The sequence below is a fragment of the Chionomys nivalis genome, chromosome 8, assembly GCF_950005125.1.
Source record: "Chionomys nivalis chromosome 8, mChiNiv1.1, whole genome shotgun sequence".
In the NCBI taxonomy this organism is placed as follows: domain Eukaryota; kingdom Metazoa; phylum Chordata; class Mammalia; order Rodentia; family Cricetidae; genus Chionomys; species Chionomys nivalis.
Genome location: NC_080093.1, coordinates 95,022,069 through 95,045,997, shown reverse-complemented (window position 1 = coordinate 95,045,997; position 23,929 = coordinate 95,022,069). Strand labels below are relative to the sequence as shown.

The following is a 23,929-nucleotide window of genomic DNA, read 5'->3' as shown; positions in this document are numbered from 1 at the left end:
TTTTCAGGTGGAGGTACAAACAGTTGTAAGCTACCTGATTGGGGCACCGGCAACAGAACTCAGGTACTCTGAAAGAGCATAAAGTCTAACTGAACTGTAAACTCCAGATTCAGTGAGAAAACCTGTCTCGAAAAATAAGGTATGAAAAAAAAGGGTGTAAGGCCCTGCAGGCATGGTGGCACACCCTATAATCCTCCTACTTTAAGAGGCACAGACAGGTAGGTAAATCCAGCCTGCTCTACAGAGGAACTTTCAGGTCAGCAAAAACAACTAGTGAGACTGTCTCAAAGAAAGAAAAAAAATGTTGGGTGTGGTAGTACACACCTTTAATTCCAGCACTCAGTAGGCAGAGGCTGGCAGATCTCTATAAATCCAAGGTCATCCTGGTCTACAGAGTGAGCTCCAGGATAGCCAGGACTACACAGAGAATCCTGTTTCAAAACCAAAAACTAGATAGATAGATAGATAGATAGATAGATAGATAGATAGATAGATAGATAGATAGATAGATAGATAGATAGATAGATAGGGAAGGGGGTTGGAGAGATGGCTCAGAGGTTAAGAGCTTCGCCTGTTCTACCAAAGGTCCTGAGTTCAATTCCCAGCAACCACATGGTGGCTCACAACCATCTGTAATGGGGTCTGGTGCCCTCTTGTGGCCTGCAGGCATAGACACAGACAGAATATTGTATACATAATAAATACATTAAAAAAATACTTCAGTCCTTTTAAAAAAAAAATAGGAAGGAAAGGGTGTTATGTTATTAAGAAAAACTTATGGGGCCAGGCGGATCTCTGTGAGTTGGAGGCCAGCCTGGTCTATAAAGTGAGTTCCAGGACAGGCTCCAAAGCTACACAGAGAAACCTTGTCTTGAAAAAACAAAAAGCAAAAACAAACTTCTGGCCTCCATGCGAACATGCACAGATACACCTGCACAAAGGGATCTGCTGAGCCCTGTCAAGAGGGTGGGTCGAATGTGCAGATTCTGGCAACTGTTATATCAAAGGAAGGCTAAGTGTTAAATAATGATGGTGATAGAAATATTACTGGAGAATACACTGATTCCTTCACAAACAGGCAGCCCCAATTCAGACTCAATTCTCCTCTTCACCAATTTTAAACATCTTTAGCTGATTTAAAACTAATTAAAAAAAAAAAGACAAGCAGAAGCTGGTCTGTGAAATAAAGAGCAGGTGGTTACCACGGCCCTAGGTTTAATCCCCAGTACAACAAAACAAATAAAAAACTGGAACCTGAGCATCAATTACGAATGAACAGTTACTGAATTCTTCCCTGCCACCCAGTACCAAAAGTACCAAAAAAAAAAAGTCACTTAAGACTGCCCATAATGAAGCAGTAAAAAGTATTTAGAAGGTTAATTTTCAACATTTTTTAATACTCTGTGATTATTCTTTGAAATTCAGTGAGAAGTATTCCAAAGCACTTATGTATTCTGAAGACTGACTCAAGGAAAAGCACTTCTGTTATTACTTTGGAGAGCTCTTTTACTTTTTTTCATTTCAACAAACAAAACAAAAAAACCCAAAAACAAGAAAAATGATAAACCATGGTTAAGCCTTGAAGCAAAATTGGTCATGGTGGACCACACGCCTTTGAGGCAGGCGGATCTCTTGAGTTCGAGAACAGTCTGGTTTACAAAGTGAGTTTCAAGACAGCCAAGGTTACAGAGAGAAACCCGGTCTAGAAAAACAAAACAAAAAAATTGAAGCAAAATCTAGAATTTTTAAAACTTATCTAAGAGTTTATCAGCTGCCACATTCCTTTTAAATTTTGTATTTATTTTTATGTGTATGGGTGTTTTGCCTGCATGTGCCCGGTGCCCACAGAAAGTATGAAATTGCCAAGAATTGTAGTTACAGGTGGTCATTAACCTCCACATGTGGGTGCTGGGATTCAAACCCTAGTCTTCTGGAAGAGCAGTCCAAGTGATCTTAATGACAGACGCATGTCTCCTGCCCCCCCCCCTTTTTTTTAACAAAGTATTTGTTTGCCTGCGTATGTTATGTCAATGCACCACTTCTGTTCCTGGTGCAGGTGGAGGCCAGAGGGCACTGCATTCCCTGAAACTGGAGTCACAGATGGTTGTTGAGTCATGAGTGAGTGCTGGGAATTGAACCCACATCTTCTAGAAGAGCAGCCAGTGCTTTTAACCACTGAGCCATCTCTCCAGCGCCCTATTATTTATTTATTTATTTTTTAAAAAAATATAGACAGGGTTTCCCATATCCTAGACTGTGTCTCAAAGTGGATATGTTGCCAAGGAAGACCTTCTATTTCTGTGTTAGTTTCTACTGTCAACTTGACACAACCTAAAATCACCTGGAAAGAGAACCTCAACTGAGGAACTGCCCAGACTAGACTGGCCTCTGGCCAGGTCTGTGAGAAAATGTCTTAACTGATGATTGATGGAAGAAGGTCACCCTACTTAGCAGCATCTCTACGAAGGAGCGAGGGTCTGGGCTATATGAAAGCAAGCTGAGCAGGAGCCAATCAGTCACCCAGTAACAGCACTTCTGCATGGTTTCTGTTTCAGTTCCTGCCTTAAATTCTCTCACTGATGGGTTTGTGACTTGGAAGTGTGAAATGAAGTAACTTTTGCCTCCCCCAAGCCACTTTTGGTCATGGTATTCATTACAGCAACAGAAAAGTAAACCAAAACAACTTTGATCTTCCTGCCTTCACCTCCCAAATGCTGGGATTATAGGCCTATGTCACCAGGTCTGGTTCATAAACTACTGGGGATGGAATCCAGGGCTTCATATGCACTACTAGGCAAACACTCCACTAACTATAATCTACACTGCCAGCCCTCAGCTTCCAAATTTTGTTTTGTTTTGACAGAGGGTCTCACTGTATCCTCTGGCTGTCCTAGAACTCCAGATGGTGACCTCAAACTCCCCAGGGCTGTAACTGAAGGCCTGTGCCATCACACCCTTCTAAAAGAGAGAGTACAGAGTTGTATTAATATATTAACAACTGTATTGTTTAATCTGTCAACATTCATAACTTAGTGAACCAACAATTTCCAAATCACCAATAGTGATGCTATAAAATCATGCATGATACGGCCGGCATACAAGATGAACCGATGAATTGCAATATAACAGCATATAAATTTAATGATATGGTTTCCAAATCTGTAGCATAACCAACCTTTAACGAGGTTTGAGTACAGTGTAAATGGAGAATACAAATATCGGTCTAGTCTACAGAGTGAGTTCCAGGACAGCCAAGTCTAAACAGGGAAATCCTGTCTCAAACCCACAACCAACTCCGCAAAAACAAACAAACAAAAAAACAAATTCAAAACAAAACCCTCCCTTCTTTCTTAGCTACTTTATTTCTCACAAACTTTAAGTAAAATACCTTGTCAACTGTTGGAACCTAAAAGATGACTAGTATATCCAATACTCTTTTATTAAGTCAGCTTCCCCACTGAATTCTTTAGCTATTACTATGTTTAATTTGTACTTAATTTTTCAGATAGGGCCTTAATATGCTTGCCTCTGCCTCTAAGGTGCTGGGCTTAAAGGATTAAGACATCATACGGCCAGGCGCTGGTGGTGCACACCTTTAATATCAGCAGTCAGAAAGCAAAGGCAAGTGGATCTCTGTGAGTTTGAGGCCAGCCTGCTCCTACAAAGAGCTAGTTCCAGGACTGGCTTCAAAGCTACAGAGGATTAGACAGAGGGGTACACACCAAGAATCTTGACTCGAGAAAAAAGGGGGGGAAGCAGTCAGTAGACAATTTATGAACTGACAAGCAAAGTAAGGGTATAGTTTTCCTGAAATGTTGAGACAATTTTGATAATCTCTTGACCTTCTTGATAGTTATGTTACAACTTTGGAAAGTGGTGTTACTATCTAATAGGGAAAGGAGGAAGGCTGTTACATAGCCTACAACACACAAGAGAGCAAAATTTAAAAATTATCTCAATTAAAAAAGTTTTAGCTTGGGCTGGAGAGATGGCTCAGAGGTAAGAACATTGCCTGCTCTTCCAAAGGTCCTGAGTTCAATTCCCAGCAACCACATGGTGGCTCACAACCATTTGTAATGGGGGTCTGGTGCCCTCTTCTGGCCTGCAGGCATACATACAGACAGAATACTGTACACATAAAAAATAAATAAATATTTTAAAAAAATTTTTAGCTTGGGGCTGGAGAGATGGCTCAGAAGTTAAGAGCGCACTGGCTACTCTCCCAGAGGTCCTGAGTTCAATTCCCAGCAACTACATGGTGGCTCACAACCATCTATGATGAGATCTGGTGCCCTCTTCTGGTACGCAGGCGAACATGAAGGCATAACACTGTATGCATAATAAATAAAATCTTAAAAAAAAAAGTGTTAACTTGCTGGGCAGTGGTGGTGCAGGACTTTAATCCCAGCACTCAGGAGGCAGGGGCAGGCAGATCTTTGTGAGTTCAAGGCCAACCAGGGCTACAAAGAAGAGAAAAACTAAAGAAAAAAAACTATTAGCTGTAGTAGCTGAGTTATCTTGCTGTGAGATTATACCAAATGATTAGGTCAATTTCAAACACAACACATCAAACCCTCAGAAAATACTTAATACCTAGCCTCTACTAAGATTTACATAAGAGGTATAAATGTGCATGTATTTTTGATTGAGATTGGGGTTTTTCTGTGTAACAATTCTGGCTGTCCTGGAACTCATTCTGTAGACCAGGCTGGCCTTGAATTCAGAGATCCACCTGCCTCTGCCTCCCGAGTACTGGGATTAAAGACACACTCCACCACATTCATGATTTACAGATTATAATAACCTCAGAATTTTACAGTCTCTTACTAGAAATTAATCAGTATTACAATACTTTATGTCCTAGATTGACAGCACATGAAGTAATATTACAATAAATCACAACTTATTTTCCCTATCTGTGAATTTAGTACTCTAAGTTTAGTTATTCTTAGACACCTAAGAGCTAGTGGCTACAAACGAAATACAAAGTGTTTCAGAAGTACACAAATATCTAGCTTCTTTCCTCAAGTATTTTTCAGTTTAGCTTTTCTGTATTTGTTCATTCACAGAAATATAACTGAGGACTGTCTATGTATGAGCCATGTAACCTAAATACAAATTAACATGTTATTTATTTTTGAGACTCGGTATCATTATGCAGTCCTGATTGGCTTGTAACTTGCTGTACAGGCCAGCAAGACAAAAAAAAATTATCATAATCGAATAAAAAGACAAATAGCTAAAATAGAAAATGTGTGCTACTGGGATAAAACTGGACTCGCTGAACATAGTGGACAATGAGGGCTGCTGAGAAGTCAAGAACAATGGCACTGAGTTTTGATCCTACTGCACGTACTGGCTTTGTGGGAGCCTAGGCAGTTTGGATGCTCACCTTACTAGACCTGGAAGGAGGTGGGCGATCCTTGGACTTCCCACAGGGCAGGGAACCCTGACTGCTCTTCGGGCTGCTGAGGGAGGGGGACTTGATTGGGGGAGGGGAAAGGGGAGGGAAATGGGAGGCGGTGGAGGGGAAGAGGCAGAAATCTTTAATAAATGAATAAATAAATAAAGAGAAAAGAAAATGTGTGCTACTGGCAGAAGGATCGGTAAGAGTGTGAAAACTTACAAGGGAAAGCACGCCAGGAAGAGCTTCCCAGGTCGTGATATCCAAACAGGTCACAACTTTTAGACCAGTTCTCTTCTGCTCTTATGCATTACTTGCTTTTAAACATCAAAGCTACAAGCTGTAGATGTGTTCAGATCAAACTGACAACTAATCCCATATCTTTAAATATCAAAAGTAATTTATCAAAGTAGTTCCCAGTACCTCCAATATGCCCAGCCTGATTTTTTTTATTTTATTTTTCATTTCAATTCTTTTATTACTTTATGTGTACAAGTGTTTTGCATGTGTGTATGTGTGTGCACCACACGGGTCCCTGGTGCTCCAAGGCCAGAAGAGCTTGTTCCCAAGACTGGAGTTTACCAAGTTGTAGCAGCCATGGGATACTGGGAATAGAACACCAGTCCTCCAAGAACAGTGCTCTTCACTACTGAGCTCACTCTCCAGCCCTCACCAGTTTTTAACTGAGATGGATCTTTTATGTTGTCCAGCCTGGCCTCAAACTCCTGGGCTCTTGTTCTCCACCCTCAACTTCCATGACAGGCTTGCACCACCATATCTATATTGATTTGACTCACTCCCAACACTTGGCTTTTTTTTTTTTTTTTTTTTTTGAGGCACGGTCTCATTATGCAGTCCTGGTTGGTTGTCCTGGAACTAAGTATGTAGACCAGGCTAGACTTGAACTCATAGAGAACCAGCTGCCTTTGCCTCTCAAGCACTGGGATGAAAAGCATGCATCCTTGAGCCTGTCTGTCCTAACTAATTTTTAAGTTTAGTTCTCAGAAGTCTATGCTAGGGCTGGGTGTGACGGCAAACGCCTTTAATCCCAGCACCTGGGGAGGTAGAGGCAGATGATATCTTTGATTTCGTGGCAAGCCTGGTCTACATAGTAAATTCCTGAACAACCACGAGTGAGATCTTGTATCCAAAAAAAAAAAAAAAAAAGTCTACACCAGGGTATAGTAATAAAGTTCTATTATCTTATTATTTATAAGCAAACATGGTAACAATAAAACTAGAAATGTTTTGAAAACTATGTCAAATATCCAAATGTCCATGTCCTTACCCCTACCAAATAGAGACTAGCCAATAATGGAAGACTGAACATACAGGGAGGGTGGAACAGTATAAAAATATAAAAATATCTAGACTTGGGTCAAGACATCAGACATTCCTGAGTCCTCTTATTCTACCTCCCACCTACAAAACTCTGCACGTGATACAGAGTTGGGAATTGACAAATAATTGCTGAAATCTTTTGGCTGCAGTAATTCAGAAATCCAATCCTTCTGACCTCGGTTTACACGGAACATGCAGCAGAACAGAAAAGAACCTTTCATTCGGCTGACCAGACCTCTAATGGCCAGGCATGGTCGTAAAAAGCTAACGCACTTCCGACTCACTCAATCCTCTGGTTAACCCTAGACAAAACGCGTCCTCTAGAGTGGTCAAGGAAATGATGGGGGGAACCTCACGGGTCCCCAAGGCACCATCCCCGCAAGGGCCTGCCTCACCTCTGCCGGGCGAATGAATGAGTAGCACCGGAGACAACGAGGTTCACTCGGCGTGGGCTGCCACCCGAGACTCCCTGGCCTACGCCCCACGCGTGTGCATTCCCTCCCAGGGCCTCCCGAGCCAAGCCGCAGGGCCGCGGGCCCCGCCCCCTCACGCAGGCCCGAAGGAGCGCGCCCGGCACGAGACTGGCGACGGAGAGGGCCCGGGGCGTCCCGCGCAGATGCCGGTCCAGAGGGGGAGACCCGCCCGCCCGGTCCCAGCGGAGTCCCCGACTTACCGCGGTGCGTCTGGGGTGAGGACCCAGGTCCGTCTGCCACCCGCCGCTCACAGAGCAGCGCGCGGCCGCCAGGAAACCGTCGCCGCCGCCACCGACCGCCACTCCGGGCGCAGCGCGCAGAGGCCCGACTGCGTCACACGCCGCCCGCCCTCAGAGGCCAGCCCCGGGCGCTCCGCCCTAGCCGGCCGCGCATTGGCAGGCCGGACCGCCACTCGAGGCCCGCCCCATTACTCATTGGGCGTCGAGCCTTTTGAAACCGAACTGAAGGCGGTCTCTGAGGGAGCGGAGGGGAAGAGGAGGGGCGTGAGGACTGGGATGGGGGGGAGGAGGAAGAAAAGGAGGGACGGTGGGAGGGACGTGGAGTCCCGCCCTCTCTGCCGCGACGGTTGGCTGAGAGGGTCGTGACGTCACACAGGGCCCCTCGAAGAGGGCTGGGGAGTGGCTAGGATGGTGAGGACCAAACAGCAGTGACGTTGCGTCTAGGCCCCGCCCCTTTCCTTGGAGCGCGGAGACTCGGGCTACGGAAGTTCCGGCCAATCAGAGGGAAGGTCCAAAGATGACATGGTAACTGTTCTACCCTCCTTTATCCCCAGTCTGCGGGCTATGAAGGGACGGCTCTCTGGCCACCCAGCTGGCCCTTCGGAGCTGGAGAACCCTTTCGGGATACCTCCCGGTCCACATGGCTTGTCTGTGGCCGCTCCGAGACCCTCAGTCCCACTGTTCTTAACAGGGCAATCCAGTCCTCGCATATCCTTCTCTCCTCTGAATCTCTAAGGTAGATCTGAGCAATGGTCTGTTTTAGGGCTTGATCGCAAGGAGGGATTCTTGGACCTTTTGCCTCTTTCAAAACCTTTACCTGTTCTGGGTGACTTGGTGCAAATGTTCCGCCTTCTCCAGGACACATTTGCTAACCTCAACAAGTTGTGATGTTTGGGCGGTCCCCTGGTCAGGATCTTGTTACTTTGTATCTTATTTTTCTGTTCTTTACCTCCTCTCTCCCCTGGTCTTGGTCAAAGCTGTATTTTCATAGTTTTGGTGTCTGTTTCATCCTAGGACCTAGCTAAGGGCAGAGGAGTGGGCATGTTCTAGAAACCAGACCCGTCTAGTGATTGAAGTCTCACAGAATAGCAGGGTCTGTCCTCAGAAAAAGAGAGTGCACACTACCTCCCCATCACCTCCTAGGACATCAGTATACAACCGAAATGAGATGTTCTAGGGATTTTAAATGAATCTTCAATGTCCTTGGTAGTAACGGAAATTAGAAACATCTTAAAAACGAAATGGGGTTGGGGCTGTATCTCAGTTGATAGAGTGCTTGCCTGCCACGTGCAAAGCCTTCTATTCAGTCCCCAGCACCACATAAACATAGATTGGATTATTACAGTTAAATGTAAATGGAATCATAATCTAGGACTTTTGTGTCTGGTGCTTTCTCTTAGGATACTATTTTCAAGGTTCATCTGCATGGACAACATGTATCTGTAGCACGATTAATAAAAACACAGAGACAGAAATTGGGGTTCAGCCTGAAGGTCAGAAAAGCAAAGCGGCCAGCCCCTGGCTCTTACCTCTATCTCAGTCAGAAATGGTGGTCCTGCCTCCAGAAATCTCAGGATGAGACTGTGTGAGAGCTGTCTCCTCCTGTCTTATAGTTCTCTCTAGTGCTAGGATTAAAGGCGTGCACCACTACTGCCTGGTTTCTGTAACAAACTAGTGTGGCTACTGGGATTAAAGGTGTGTGTCACCACTGTCTGGTCTCTAAGGCTGATCAGTGTGGCTGTTTTACTCTCTGAACTTCAGGCAAGCTTTATGTATTAAAAATACAAATGAATATCACTATATGTAGTACCCCATTCAGAACTGGAGAGATGGCTTAGCAATTAAGAGCACTGACTATTCTTCCAAAGGATACAGGTTTAATTCCCAGCACCCACATGAGAGCTTCAGTTTCAGGGGACTCGACACCCATGGCAAAATATTAATGCACATAAATTAAAGGTGGAACTGAAGAGTTGGCTCAGAGGTTAAGAGCACTGACTGCTCTTCCAGAGGTCCTGATTTCAAGTCCAAGCAACTACATGGTGGCTCACAACCATTTATAATGAGATCTGGTGCCCTCTTCTGGCATGCAGACAGAACACTGTATCCATGATAAATAAAGAAATCTTTAAAAAAAAATAATATCCCTTTGTACAGGTATTCCATCTTCAGTCTATGACTTAGTGTGTGGACAATTGGGATTCCACATTTAACCATTATGGCTAATGCTGCTATGAACATTTGCACTCAAGCTTTCTGTAGACATGTTTCAAATCTCCTGTGTGTATACCTAGGTACAGAACATGGCAACTCTGTATTTAACTACTCCCCACCATACGTCAAGTGCTGTATATATATTGGTGTATTTGAGATTTATTTATACTTTTATGTATTGATTTTTAATCGCTTTTTTGTTTTTTAAAAAATACTTGTTTAAGCTGGGCGGTGCTGGCGCACGCCTTTAATCCCAGCACTTGGGAGGCAAAGGCAGGCAGATCTCTGTGAGTTCGAGGCCAGCCTGGTCTACAAAGAGAGTTCCAGGACAGCCAGGGCTACACAGAGAAACCCTGTCTGTGAGTGTTGTAGGTGCTTGTGAGCCTCCCTATATAGTTGCTGGAAACTGAACTTAGTCTGTAAGAACAGTAATGTGCTCTTAACCACTGAGCGATTTCTCCAGTCCAGTTGTCTCATTTTTAATACTATTATCATGTGTGTGTATATGTAGGCATAGCCATGCCATGGTACACAGAGACCAGCCTGCAGCAGTCTCCCCTGTCCTTCACATGGGTTCTGGGGCTCTGCACTCAGGGTATCAGGTTTGCACAGCAAATGTTTTTACCTACTGAGCCATTTGCCAGTCCTTTTTTTTTTTTTTTTTTTACATTTTGGGGACAGAAAGATGGTCCAGTGGCTAAGAGTGCTTGTTGCTCTTGCAGAGGGTCCAGGTTCAGTTCCCAGAACCTTCATGATGACAGACCAGAATTGTCTGCTAACTCCAGTTCCAAGGAATCTGGTCCCCTCATGCACATGATGCATATATAAATCAGCAAAATACCAGTAAATAAATCTTTTTTAAAAATTCGGGTTTTTTTCCTCCCTGTGTAGTATAAGTGCCACACTTATTTACCAGGCCAAAGTCACCTGAAAAACCCAGCGGCCTGAAAGCTCCACTGCCTCTCCGAACTGGAAGGCACACTGTGCCCCAGGAGCCATGGACTCTAACCTGAAAACCCTAGACGCACGCCTCTCAAGGAAGCTAAGCCAGGCAGCGCCATGGTTCCCTGCAATTCCCCCTTTTTTTTTGTTTTTTGTTTTGGTTTTTTTTTTTTTTTTTTTTTGGTTTTTTGAGACAGGGTTTCTCTGTGGCTTTGGAGCCTGTCCTGGAACTAGCTCTTGTAGACCAGGCTGGTCTCGAACTCACAGAGATCCGCCTGCCTCTGCCTCCCGAGTGCTGGGATTAAAGGCGTGCGCCACCACCGCCCGGCCAATTCCCCCTTTTATAACCTTTAACTTTAGGGCGTGCAACTTAGTATTTAAAGCATACATGGAGTAGCAGCTCAATCTTAAGACTATAATGTTTCGGGCTGGAGAGATGACTCAGAAGTTAAGAGCACTGGTTGCTCTTCCAGAAGGGCCCGAGTTCAATTACCAGCAACCACATGGTGGTTCACAACCATCTCTAATGAAGTCCGGTGCCCTCTTCTGGCCTGCAGGAATACATGAAGGCAGAATACCGTATACATGATAAATAAACATCATTTATTTATTTAAAAAAAAGACTAATGGGGGCTGGAGAGATGGCTCAGTGGTTAAGAGCACTGGCTGCTTTTCCAGAGGTCCTGAGTTCAATTCCCAGCAACCACATGGTGGCTCACAACCATCTGTAATGAGATCTGGCGCCTTTTCTGGCCTGCAGGCATACATTCAGGCTGAATGAATACTGCATACACAATAAATAAATATTTAAAAAAAAAAAAGAAAAAAAAAAGACTAATGTTTTCCAGTTAGCCAGCAAAAGCTTCCCCGGGGACATTTTTACGGAAAAATAATGACCAAAAATCTTGGCCAGGTTTTGTACAGCAATGGAGGAGAGCAATTCATCTTACTTTGAATGTTGAATGGTTATTAATTTTATCATGCAAGGCCTGAACATCAATACTTAAATTATCATGTGACCATCTTTGCTTAGGGAACAATATGACTAGCCTTGGGGGCACCCAAGATCTCAGAGTCATTGACATAGACAAGAATGTTGTTCTCTTCCCAATTAACAAAGTAAAACACAAGGGGATCATCAGGTCCATAAGCCCAGAGCAGCTCAGCATTCAGATGTGTTCAACAGAGACAGCATAGTGAAAACAGTAATTCTGCAGTCACACTTGTCCCCTAAGACTCGCTGTCATTGGACGGTAGGTTCTGTTCTTGGTTCGACAGCACATTTGCCCTGTTCTCCTCCTTCTTCCTCAGGTACCCACACTGACTTTTCAGCACCCCGAGGAAAAACATAAACAGCTTGACTCCAGTGAATTACTGGATCAGGGTATTGCACTGAGCTAACATAATAGTTCTCCAAAGAACTGTGACCTTGGATTTTTTCAGAGGGGCTCAAAAACATTCTGCAGCAGTGAGGCCATCCTTGCCCAAATTAAAAAATTGAAAGTATATATAATAGAAGATAAAGTATTGTAAGGAGTAGCCATATTTTTCTTCTCCCCTCCTTTATTTTTAAATAACATTTAAGCTTTCCATTAGCTCTTTCCAAAAAAATTTTGACCCTGAGGGTTATAAGGAATGCCTGTGATGTGGAGTATATCAAACTGTTGGTAAAATTTCTGAAAAGGCTTGGCAATGTATGTAATGGCACTGCTACTTTTTAATATTCTGCAGAAGCATAAAATAGTAAAAGTCAGTGCTAAGTTGTTGGAGGAGGGGCCACTTATTCTTTCTGGCTAGCTTACACCCAAAATAATCACACAGAAGCTGTATTAATTAAATCACTGCTTGGCCCATTAGCTCTAGCTCCTTTTTTGCTAACTCTTACATATTAATTTCACCCATTTCTATTAATTCATGTATTGCCACGTGGCAGTGGCTTACCAGCAGAATTTCGACATGCTTGACTCTGGCCGTGGCTCCATGGCATCTCTCTGACTTCGCCTTCTTCCTCCCAGCATTCAGCTTAGTCTTCTCTGCCTACCTAAGTTCTACCCTATCATGCCAAGGCAGTTTATTCATTAACCAATAAAAGTAACACATAGAAAGAAGGACCTCCACTAAGTCATCAGACGTAGTTAATGAAAATTTTAATTTTATAATGAGTTAATAAAGAATTTACCCAATTTTTATTTTTGTAAACAAATGTTTAACATTTTATTATTTTTAGTCAAAAGGAAAATACCCAAAATCTCCTGAGTAAATTGGGAACGTGGGGATCATGGGAGAGGGTAGAAGGGAAGGGGGAGTAAGGGAGGGAAGCGCAGAAAAATATATAACTCAATAAAAACAATAAAAAGCTACAGTCATTTAAGGAATGCTGAGCAGGAGAAATAGTCATTCCCAGAGAAGTACACACCAGTTGGCTATATAATACCAAATGGTCAGTCTGGAAATAGGCATACAAATAGCATTATATAAACTGAGTAGTATGTATTTATGTATTTAGGAATATGTATATATATACATATATATGTATGTAACAACAAATATTTTCTTTAATTATTATAAAAAAGGTCATGAATTTGAATGAGAGTGAGGAGAGGTATATAGAAAGTTTGGCAGGAAGAAAGGAAGGGGGTAATTATATGATTATATTATGTTCTCAAAATAATTTTTAAAAAGAAAAAGTTAAAGGAAAGCAAAATACCATGCTTATAATGTATAATAGAAACAAGAGGAAACTATTTTTTCTTAAAGCAGTAGCAACAAACTTTTGACATAAAGTTGGACTATTTGTCATTATGCATTTTTTTTCTTGTTGAATAACTGCCAATAGTTGGGGCATTGCTTGCTCTTAGAGGGCCACAGCCAAAGTTAACCACTCTTTCTTTCTAAAGAGACAGATGGCAGTCTGGCATGTAGCATTAGCATTTTCATATGCCAGTTGTTTAATAGTAATCATTTTCACCTTCCCATCAACCATTAGGCAATTGACCACGACCACCCGCCGAAGATGAGAAACAAAATCTTGATATGGCTTATGAGGCCCCTGTCTGATTTTAGAAAGTACCTCTGTCTTTTTTCCAGAATCTGGTAACTTATGCCATGCCTATAAAGCCAATGCATTGGTTTGTCCATAAGCCTCAGGAGGAAATGTAATCTGTTGATGAGCACTAATGCACATCACATGCCTGCTAACTTTTCAAAGTTAGGGGCACTTTTTTTTTGAGACAGGTTTTCTCTGTGTAACCATCCTGGCTATCCTGGAACTATATCTGGGTCCTATGGAGAGTAGACAGTGCACTTAACCACAAAGTTATTTTCCAGTCCTGACTCTTTAAGGATCTTAAGTAGGTCTGTGCTCAGTATGGACCAACTTCTCTTTTTATATTGTCTCTCCTTGATTCTATTTCTGGGGAAGCTTTCTTCCCTGTGGCTGGAGGATCTCAGCAAAGACTTATCTTACTAGGTGGTGAATATTTACTGAGAAAGACTGATTATTCAAAAAGATGTCAGGACCAAGCTATTAGGTATCAACAAAATATGCCAGGTGGTGGTGGCGCATGCCTTTGATCCCAGCACTCAGGAGGCAGAGCAGGAGGATCTCTGTGAGTTCGAGGCTAGCCTGATCTACAGAGTGCGTTCCAGGACAGGCTCCAAAGCCACACAGAGAAACCTTGCCTTAAAAACAAAACAAAACAAAAACAAACAAACAAAAAAGGGACAAAAAAAATCAACAAAATAGCCAAGAGGTGATGTCACACAACTTTAATCCCAGCACTTGTAAGGCAAATGCAGGTGGATCTCTGTGAGTTAAGGCTAGCCTGGTCTACAGAGTGAGTTCCCAGACAGGCTCCAAAGCTACAGAGAAACCCTGTCTTGAAAAAAAATCAAAAATAAAACAATAAAAAGATCTTGAAAGTTTTAAATGCAGTGGGTGTATAATTTTTAGCTCTTTGCCCTGAGTTGTTATGATCAGGCATTTCATTCACCAGTTAAAGAAAATATGCTCCTGTCTTCTCCCATCTCTTGGGCTCCATACAAAGTCTCTTGACTGGGAGACCTGTACCGTGACTTAAACGGAGTTAATTCTCGTATGGAGGGTGAGAAACCTCTAACAACTTCAGAAAGAAATGAAGCAAAGGAGCAAGAAAAAAAGTTTTGATGCTATCAAGAACTGTATTTGCTGGGTAGGTTTTAGGAGTGAACAGGGAGCAAAAGCAGCACAGTGGAGGAGGAATACCCTCTACCTGGCCACAGAGAGACAGTGGAGGAGGAATACCCTCTACCTGGCCACAGAGAGACAGGCTCTAAGTTTTCTTCTGTTCCCAGTGTTAGTTCTGCTTTTTCTGATCACTTTTATTTTTAAATTTAACTGTGTCATTTTTATCTAGTACTGTTTTTATTTCCAAAGCTAATTTTTTTTTCTGGTCCCATGCATCTAATTCTCCCTGAATTGCTCTTCCTAACTGGGACCAAGTTCTGGGATCCAGAGATCCCACCTTTCAGGAAAAGAAGGCTGAAGTTCACTAACTCCAGTAACTTCATTCCTCCAGCGAGCTCCTTCAATCCTACCTGTCCTTCTTTTTACCTCCCGTGGCTGCTCCTGCCTTTTTATACTTGTGTGCACACTATTCCCAGGAGTTCCTTGCCTTTAAGTCCCCCCTTTTTATTTTTTTTTAAATCCCCATATTTCAGGTTCCTGTTCCTGGCGCCAGCTGTAAATGCTCATGCTCACTATGGGGCCAAGGTCACCTGTATGGCTAGTTGGAGAGACCACAGCACAACTGCGGCTGTAACAATTTTATTGAGAACAATCAGACTTTTTACACCTTAGTCAGAAACAGAATGAAGTGGCAATTTCCTGGATCAACTAAGACCAGTTTGTACTGGACGCCTTCATGCTGCCTTGACTACTAAAGGAACATACAGAGAAACACAAAGCTGCCTGCTTCACTGCCAGAGGCAGTGCGTTGGTCTTTCAGGAACTGGAAGGCACACTGTGCCCCAGGAACCATGAACTCTGAAAAACCTATGACAGTGCCCCTCAAGGAAGCTAGGCCAAGGCAACTCCATGGTTCCTTGCAATGTAGCCATAGCTAGGCTAGAATTCACAGTACAGATCATGCTGGCCCCTCTCCCTATACTTTTTCACACTATTATTTTAGTGATTGCCATAGACATCGCCACATGAATTCTTAATTTAGCAGAATGTCATATTATTAAGATACCTTTATAGGAAGAATGGAATTCACTAGGATGGAAGTGTAAGGTAGAACATTCCTGACTTTGAAAGGGGAAGCACAGGTAGAGTCAACAAAGCACTCACCATATCCAGGATTGAAATCTAAGACTTCATTCTAGAAGCAACAGAAAAGCCAACGTTCTTTAGAACAATGAAGATTCTATTATTGTTTGTCTGGGTAATGTAGTTAGATGGGTAACCCTAAGGTTGGCATTTGTTTATTTTTCCCAAGACAGGGTTTGTGTGACCCTTGCCTGTCCTGCAACTCACTCTGTAGACCAAGGTAGTCTTGAACTTAGAGATCCACCTTCCTCTGCCCAAGTACTGGGATTAAAGGTGTGCTCTACCACGCTTGGCTGACTTTTTCTTTCTTTTTTTCTTTCTTTTTTTTTGGGGGGGGAAGGGGGACTGAGATTAATGGCATGTTCCACCATGCCTGACAAGTTTATTTTTATTTTTTGATATTTTATTTTTATCTATCTATTTATTTATTTTGGTTTTTTGAGGCAGGATTTCTCTATGTAGCTTTGGAGTCTGTCCTAGAACTTGCTCTGTAGCCCAGGCTGGTCTCGAACTCACAGAGATCCGCCTGCTGCTGCCTCCCAAATTCTGAGATTAAAAGATCCCTTAGGACTGGAACTACAGATGATTGTGAGCTGCCATGTGGGTGTTGGGAATTGATTCTGGGTCATCTGGAAGAACAGCCAGTGCTCTTAATTACAAAGTCATTTCCTCAGCCCCAGAGTGTGGACTTTAAAACCATCCAGGGAGGATATCTTGAACATGACAAGGATATCTGGGAAAGACAGATCATCAGTTTACGATGATCTTGCTTTCCTACAGCTTTCCGTGAGGCAGGGCCAGGATTGGGCTGGATTTCTAGCATTGCCCATGTCTCTGCTTCTTCTGCCTCTTAACCTTCCTTAATCATACTCCCTCCCTTCATTCCACCCTCTAGCAATTGCTCTCAAAAGGCCTATCTTGAAATTCTTAAAGTGCTTCTAGACCTGTGTTAGTACATCCATTCTTTAGACCCCAGTTCAGTTAAATCCATCAAATATTTCCTGTGCTCCTACTCTATTCCTACCCCTGCACCAGGATCAAGCAATCTTAGGTGGGGGTGCCTCCTTATACTAGCTCCTGAACACTTGAGAGACTGAGGTAGGAGGGTGCTGTGAGTTTGAGGTCAGCCTAGACTGTATAGCAACTTCTAGGACAGTCTGGGCCACAGATCGAAACTATCTCAAAAAATAATTAAGAGAGTTCCCAGAAAGGTGGGGGAAATTAGACTGGGCGATCGACAAGGAATTCATTTGCTACTCTGTGGTCAGAGTCCTAATGAAAGCTTGGCGAAGGTATTCATTATTACAGCTGTAGGAAGATAAGCAGATGGTCAGAGGGAGTAGAGATAAGGAAAAGATGACCAAAGTTCCATGGAAGAGGGAGATAAAGCTAGGGTCTAAAATCTAATTGCTGGAGTACAGGATGATCAGGTTATGAAAGCTGTTGAGCACTGCACTAAGGAATTTGCCCCTGCTCATCAAAACTATGGAGAGTTACTAAATAATTGATTAGCAGCAAAGAAAGGGCATGGTCAGATCTGTGTTTTAAGAGGAATCATGGTGTTTTAATCCCAGTTCTGGGGAGGCAAAAGTATGTACATCTCGATGAGTTCCTGCCAGCCTGGTCTACATAGTTCCAGGCCAGCCAGTGCTAAAAGGGAGAGCCTGCCAAAAACTAAATCAAAGGTGGGGAGGACCAATGTGGGCTGAAGAGGTGGCTCAGTGGTTAAGAGCAATCACTCCATTACGATTACTGTTCTTGCAAAGGACCTGGGCTGTGTTCCCATCATCTATATGTTGGCCCACAGCTCTAGTTCCAGGGGATCTAATGCCATATTTTGACCACCTTGGGCTTCTGCACAAACATGGTGCACACACATTCACTCAGCCACACACACACACATACACATAAAAATCAATTTTTATGCAAGGGGTTAAGACAGGGTTTCTCTGTGTAACAGCTCTGGCTGGCCTCGAACACACAGAGTTCCTCCTGTTTCTGCCTCCTGAGTGCTGGGATTAAAGGTGTGCACCACCACACCAGGCAATAAACAAAATCTTATATATTAAAAAAAAACAATAACCTAATGTGATATCTGGAGTGATGACACATGTCTGTTGTCCCAGTGTTAAGAGGCTGAAGCAAGAGGATTGCTTGAGTTTGATGTCAACCTGGGAATACATCTCCAGTTATGCCACAGTGAATCCCTGTTTTAAAAGAAAGAAAAGAGCGGGGTGGTGGTGGCACATGCCTCTGTGAGTGCAAGGCCAGCCTGGTCTACAAGAGCTAGTTCCAGGACAAACTCTAAAACTGAAGCCTGTCTTGAAAAACTAAAAAAAAGAGGGGGGGGGGCGTGAGAAGACAGGAAGCCAATGAAGTAATCTTATAGAAACCTCTTTTTATTTATTATTTATTTTGTGGATGGATGTTTTGCCTGCATGTATGCATGTGTACCCATATGCATGCTTTGTCCCCTAGGAAAGGGTGTTAGATTCCCTGGAATCAGAGCTACAGGTGGTTATGAGTCACCATGTGGGTGCCAGGAATTGAACCCAGGTCTTTTGGAAGAGCACACAGTGCTCTTTACTGCTGAGCCATCTCTTCAGCCTCACAGAGCTGTTCTTGACTCATTCTTTACCCTCTTCTTATCTATCCCCCATCTGTACCTTGCTACTGAAGGCTGCAGTGTTTTTGTGAAGTCTGTTTGAAAGGGCGTGCTATGTGGATGTGCACAGGGAGAGTGAATGGTAACTGTGGCTCACAGTGGACACTGATGATGCTATTTAAGGCACAGCCTGTCTAGGGAAGTTCCAGATATAAGCAAATTCACAGAAGAACAAGAGATAGCAGAAAATATCAACAGCAGCAGCTACTTGCACAATGGACAATTGCCAAGTTATGAAGCACTGGGTGCCTACTGGTTGGGATTGGAGGCCGAATTACCCATTCAATTTTTAATGCGTTTTTAAAAAATTAACATTTATTTATTCGTGTGTGTGTGTGTTTCTGTCTCTGTGTTTGCACGTATGCAAGTGCCTACCTCGTGTAGAGGTCAGAAGACAATTTATGGGAGTTGGTTATCTCCTCCATAAAGGCTGTCATATTTGCTGTCATATTTGACAGCAGGTACCTTGCCATCTTGACACTTACATTCATCCTTCTTTATTTTATTTTATTTTATTTTATTTTTGGTTTTTCGAGACAGGGTTTCTCTGTAGCTTTGGTGCCCGTCCCGGAACTAGCTCTTGTATACCAGGCTGGCCTTGAACTCCCAGAGATCCGCCTGCCTCTGCCTCCCAAGTGCTGGGATTAAAGACGTGCACCACCACCGCCCGGCTTCCTTCTTTATTTTTTGAGGCAGAGTCAGGGCTGGCTTTAAATCTGCCATGTAACCAAGGATATCTTTGAATGCTTGGTCCTCCTGCCTCTACCTCCCTACTGGTAAATTTACCACCACATCTATTTGCTAGACTTTTTTTTTTAAAGATTTATTTGTTTATTATTTAATGTGCATTGGTGTTTTGCCTGTGTGTACGTTTCTTTTTTTATATTTATTTTATGCATTTTGGTGTTTTGCCTGTGTGTATGTTTCTTTTTTCATATTTATTTTATGCGTTTTGGTGTTTTGCCTGCATGCATGTCTGTGTGACGGTGTCAGATTTTGGAGTTACAGAAAGTTATGACTGCCATGTGAGTGCTGGGAATCGAACCCAGGTCCTTTAGAATAGCAACCAGTGCTCTTAACCACTGAGCCAACTCTCCAGTCCCCGACTTCTTTATCTGTATGATGGATTTCACCAAGTTCACCTGCCCAGATTATTAAGAGGAGCAAATGGAAGACTATAGCCTCTGGCACATTGTAAGAACACTCTCATCTCCTTTTCCTTACATGAACCAAATGAACAGAAATATGTTAGAGGGAATCCTAGACCACTGAGGTCAGAGAAGGCGTAGGGTGAGTTCCGACTGTAGCTTGTGTGTCTGGTTGTAACAACCTTCACATATTGGGTACCTTCCACTCACCTGCCACTGCTGTTCTCACAGCAGCCTGTGATGTAGATGTCCCTCAAGCCATCTTATAGATGAAGAAACAGACTCAGAACTGTGAGGTGAATGGTCACACTGTATAGGTCCCAAGAGAATGAAGTGTAAGGTCAGAGATCCTCAAGCCAGACATTGGTAGTAGTTTAGAAACTGAAGGACCCAAGCTCAGGGGCCAGTATTTACGGTCACAGGAACACTCAAGGGGTCTAAAAGGGAACAAGAGAAAGGAGTAGGCACCACAGAAGTGGAGCCAGACAGAAGCCCCATGAAAGGAAACACAGATCTGGTTGCTGAGACTGGAAACAAGTGGTCATTTTAGGCCTGATACCAGTGGTGGTGGTGCTCACTTTTAATCCCAGCACTCAGGAGGCAGAGGCAGGTGGATCTCTGTGAGTTCAAGGATAGCCTGGTCTACAGAGTGAGTTCTAGGACAGCCAAAACTACATAGAGAAATCCTATATCAAACAAACAAAACAGCAAAAAAGAAGTGGCCACTTAAGTAAAATTTTACTAGTCTGTTTGTTCTGGCAACCTTAGGAGCATGGTAGAGTATTCAGTCAAGAAAAGTTGCTTTGGGGCTGTGACAGCTCACTTGGTAAAAACACCTTGAAAGCTTGATGACCTGAGTTTCATTCCTGGAAGGAAGGAAACCATGACACTAAGAAAAGAACCAACTCCTGAAGCCAGGTGGCGCACACCTTTAATCCCAGCACTCCGGAGGCAAAGAGGTGCATCTCTGAGTTTGAACCTGGTCTACAGGAGCTAGTTCCAGGACAGGCACCAAAGCTACAGAGAAACCCTGTCTTGAACCCCCCACACCAAAAAAAAAAAAAAAAAAAAAAGAAAAAAGAAAAAAAAAACAAGAACCAACTCCTAAAAGTTTGCTTTGCTTTGACTTCCACATACAGGCATATGGCATATGCAGGTCATGAACACACACCACACAAAACACACCATGTATATCAAATACATACAAAGAATAAAAATAAAGTGTAGCTTTAGTGAGCTTGGTGGTGCACACCTGTAATCTACAAACACTGGCCTCGAGATTAAGGCTATTCTTGGCTATATAGAGAGTTGAAAGATTGCCTGAAACCATTTCAAAAAAAAAAAGAGAGAGAGAGAAAGAAAGAAAGTGGGGCCGGGTGGTGGTGGCGCACGCCTTTAATCCCAGCACTCGGGAGGCAGAGGCAGGCGGATCTCTGTGAGTTCGAGACCAGCCTGGTCTACAAGAGCTAGTTCCAGGACAGGCTCCAAAACCACAGAGAAACCCTGTCTCGAAAAACCAAAAAAAAAAAAAAAAAGTGGGCTGGTTCAGTGGATTAAAGACATGCTAGCAAGCTTAACAGCTGGAGTCTGAGCCCAAGGACCCATATGTTGAAGGAGGAGAACTGACTCTCCAAGGATGTTCTGTGAGCTCCACACATGGGCCCTGCCCTCAATATCATATTTAAAAATTATAAATTGAAAACAAGAAAAAGTTTTTCTAGCTAAGAGACCTTTCTTAGTTAATACATCCTTTTTTGCTTTATTTTGTTTGGTTGGTTGGTTTTGATTTTTGAGACAGGGTTTCGCTGTAGCTATCAAGCCTGTCCTGGAACTAGCTCTTGTAGACCAGGCTGGCCTCAAACTCACAGGGATCCACCTGCCTCTGCCTCCTGAGTGCTGGGATTAAAGGTGTGTGCCACCACCACCTAGCTAATTAATACAGCTTTAATTTAATGCATATTTAATCCTAGCACTCAGGAGGCAGAGGCAGGTCGATCTCTTTGAGTTTGAGGCCAATTTACAAAGCGAGTTCCAGGATATTCAGGGCCCTGCAGAGAAACCCTGTCTCGAAAAGCTAACTAACCAACCAACAAACAAAACACTATTTTCTTTAGACTTGGAGCCCCAAAGAGTGGATGTGAGATTAATTTCTCTGGATCCCTCCATCATTCCTCAGTCCAATACCTGTCACAGACAGGGTTTAGTCTTGGTCTTATCAATCAATACGACTAATATATGAAATTCAGCTCTTGTAAGTTAATCAGCAAATTGAGCCTCTGTTTCTCATCTCTCTGAGAAGATTATCCTAGCCCAAAAGGAAGGAGGGATGAGGGACCAAATATTTCTCCTGTAGGCATTTTAGGGATTGCCAGGAACACTTGCAACAGATGCAGAACTTCTGAACCAGTTCACCACTTAAACCCTGCTTAAATTTCCACAGCAATGACATGTTTTGGCATCTTCTATATCCTAGGCACATGTCTGCCTTATATATATTGACTCATTTCCTCTTCATAAAAATAAGATGAGGTGAATAATTTTTTTTGTTTTTGTTCTTTTTTAGGTTTTCAAGATTTTTTTTTTAATGTGCATATTCCTGGCAGTCCTGGAACTCACTTTGTAAACTAGAAATCTGCATGCTTCTGCCTCCTGAGTGCTGCGGTTAAAGGTGTGTGCCACCAACACCAGGCTTTTTTTTTTTTTTTTAAGGCAGAGTCTCCTATGGGGGGGTGAGATGGCTTGTTCAGTGAGACCTCTGGGCAGATGAGATGACTCAGTGGCAACAGCACTTGCCACCAAGCCTGACAACCCGAGTTCAGTCCTTGGAACTCAAAGAGTGGAAGGAGAAACTGACTCCCACGAGCTGGCCTTAACCCCCACCAGCACTCACGTACCCTCCTCACAAAAGAGTGTAGGACTTCTTCGTGCCTCCACATCTTAGTGCCCAACGACGTGTGTGTCACCAACCCATGATCAGGCACATGCTGGGCAAGCACTCTACCAACTAAGTGACGACCTTCACCTAAGGCAGAAATGATTAATATCCCCACTTTACCAAATGGAAAACGGAGAAGGAACATTACCTGTTCCCTGCCTGAATCATGCCAATATGTAGAGTCAATCCCATACAGTAGCTATAATTGCCACACTGCAGAATGATCCTTTATGGGTTAGTCCAGGCCAGACCAAAGTGAGTGGTGCACGCCTTAAATCCCGGCACTCGGGAGGCAGAGACAGGAGGATCTTCTCACGGAGGCCAGCCTGGTCTACAGAGCGAGTTTCAGGACAGTCAGCAGTGTTTCACAGTGAAACCCTGTCTTGAAAAAAACAAAACAAAACAAAACAAAAAGTGAGAAAAGAACACTGGGAACTGGGCTGGAGAGATGGCTTAGAGGTTTAAGTGCACTGGGTGCTCTTCCAGAAGGGTCGGAGTTCAATTCCCAGCAACCACATGATAGCTCACAACCACCTGTAAAGGAGGTCTGATGCCCTCTTCTGGCCTGCAGGGATACATGTGTACATAATAGATAAATAAATAAACCCTAAAACAAAACAAAACAAAAAACACTGGGCGCTGGTTTCTCTTCATTGTGAAAAGCCTTTAAGCTGGGTCTTGCAGAACTTCCACCCTTAACCCTCTCCAGAGACATCTGACAGGATAGGGCGCCCTCTTCTGATAGAAGGTGGGAACAGCTTTGGCCCAAAGTTTTTTGGGATGGACTTAGTCTCTCACTACCTGCTAGGTGGTATTGGTAGGGTTTCTTTGTTTTCCCAGCATTCTGTAACCGGCCGTAGGGAGGAAAGGCTGGAGCAAAACTGGCATACTGTTTCAGAAGTGCAAAGATGGATAATTCGATTAGAATGAGGGTGGAAGACTGGAGAGCCCCGTTAGGGAAAGAAAGACATTTGGACCCCACTGAATTAATTTTATGTTCTTTCAACAGGTGATGGCATGCAGCCAGAGGTAAGAAGACAAGGTGACTTATCCAACATGTCAAAACCAGATGTCCAGGGCCCTTCTGGCTGTTCTCATCCAGCCAAAAATAGTGGGGACAGAGTAGACCTGGAGAAGCTTGGCTCCTGGAGACGCGAGGTGATCAGGAGAGCCAGAGGTCTCGGCCCCCAAAAGAGGGGAGGAGCCAGTGTAGTTACGGGCCCTGTTTCCTCCCTAAGATCCGCCCCAGACGCACCGCCC

The 23,929-nt window shown here is 43.4% G+C and overlaps 1 protein-coding gene across 6 annotated transcripts in view; it reads right to left on the bottom strand.

The window, feature by feature from the left end:
• Nup98 (nucleoporin 98 and 96 precursor) overlaps window positions 1-7,534 on the bottom strand; it is a 99,347-nt gene extending 91,813 nt beyond the window's left edge. For 5 of the 6 annotated variants that reach the window (XM_057777392.1, XM_057777395.1, XM_057777394.1 and 2 more), the window contains exon 1: window positions 7,419-7,534. The gene's annotated coding sequence lies outside the window, so the exon portion shown is untranslated. Of the gene's footprint in view, window positions 1-5,392; window positions 5,410-7,418 lie in introns of those variants that run through there. The other variant, XM_057777393.1, reaches the window with a different exon arrangement.
• Between the last annotated feature and the right edge of the window lie 16,395 nt (window positions 7,535-23,929).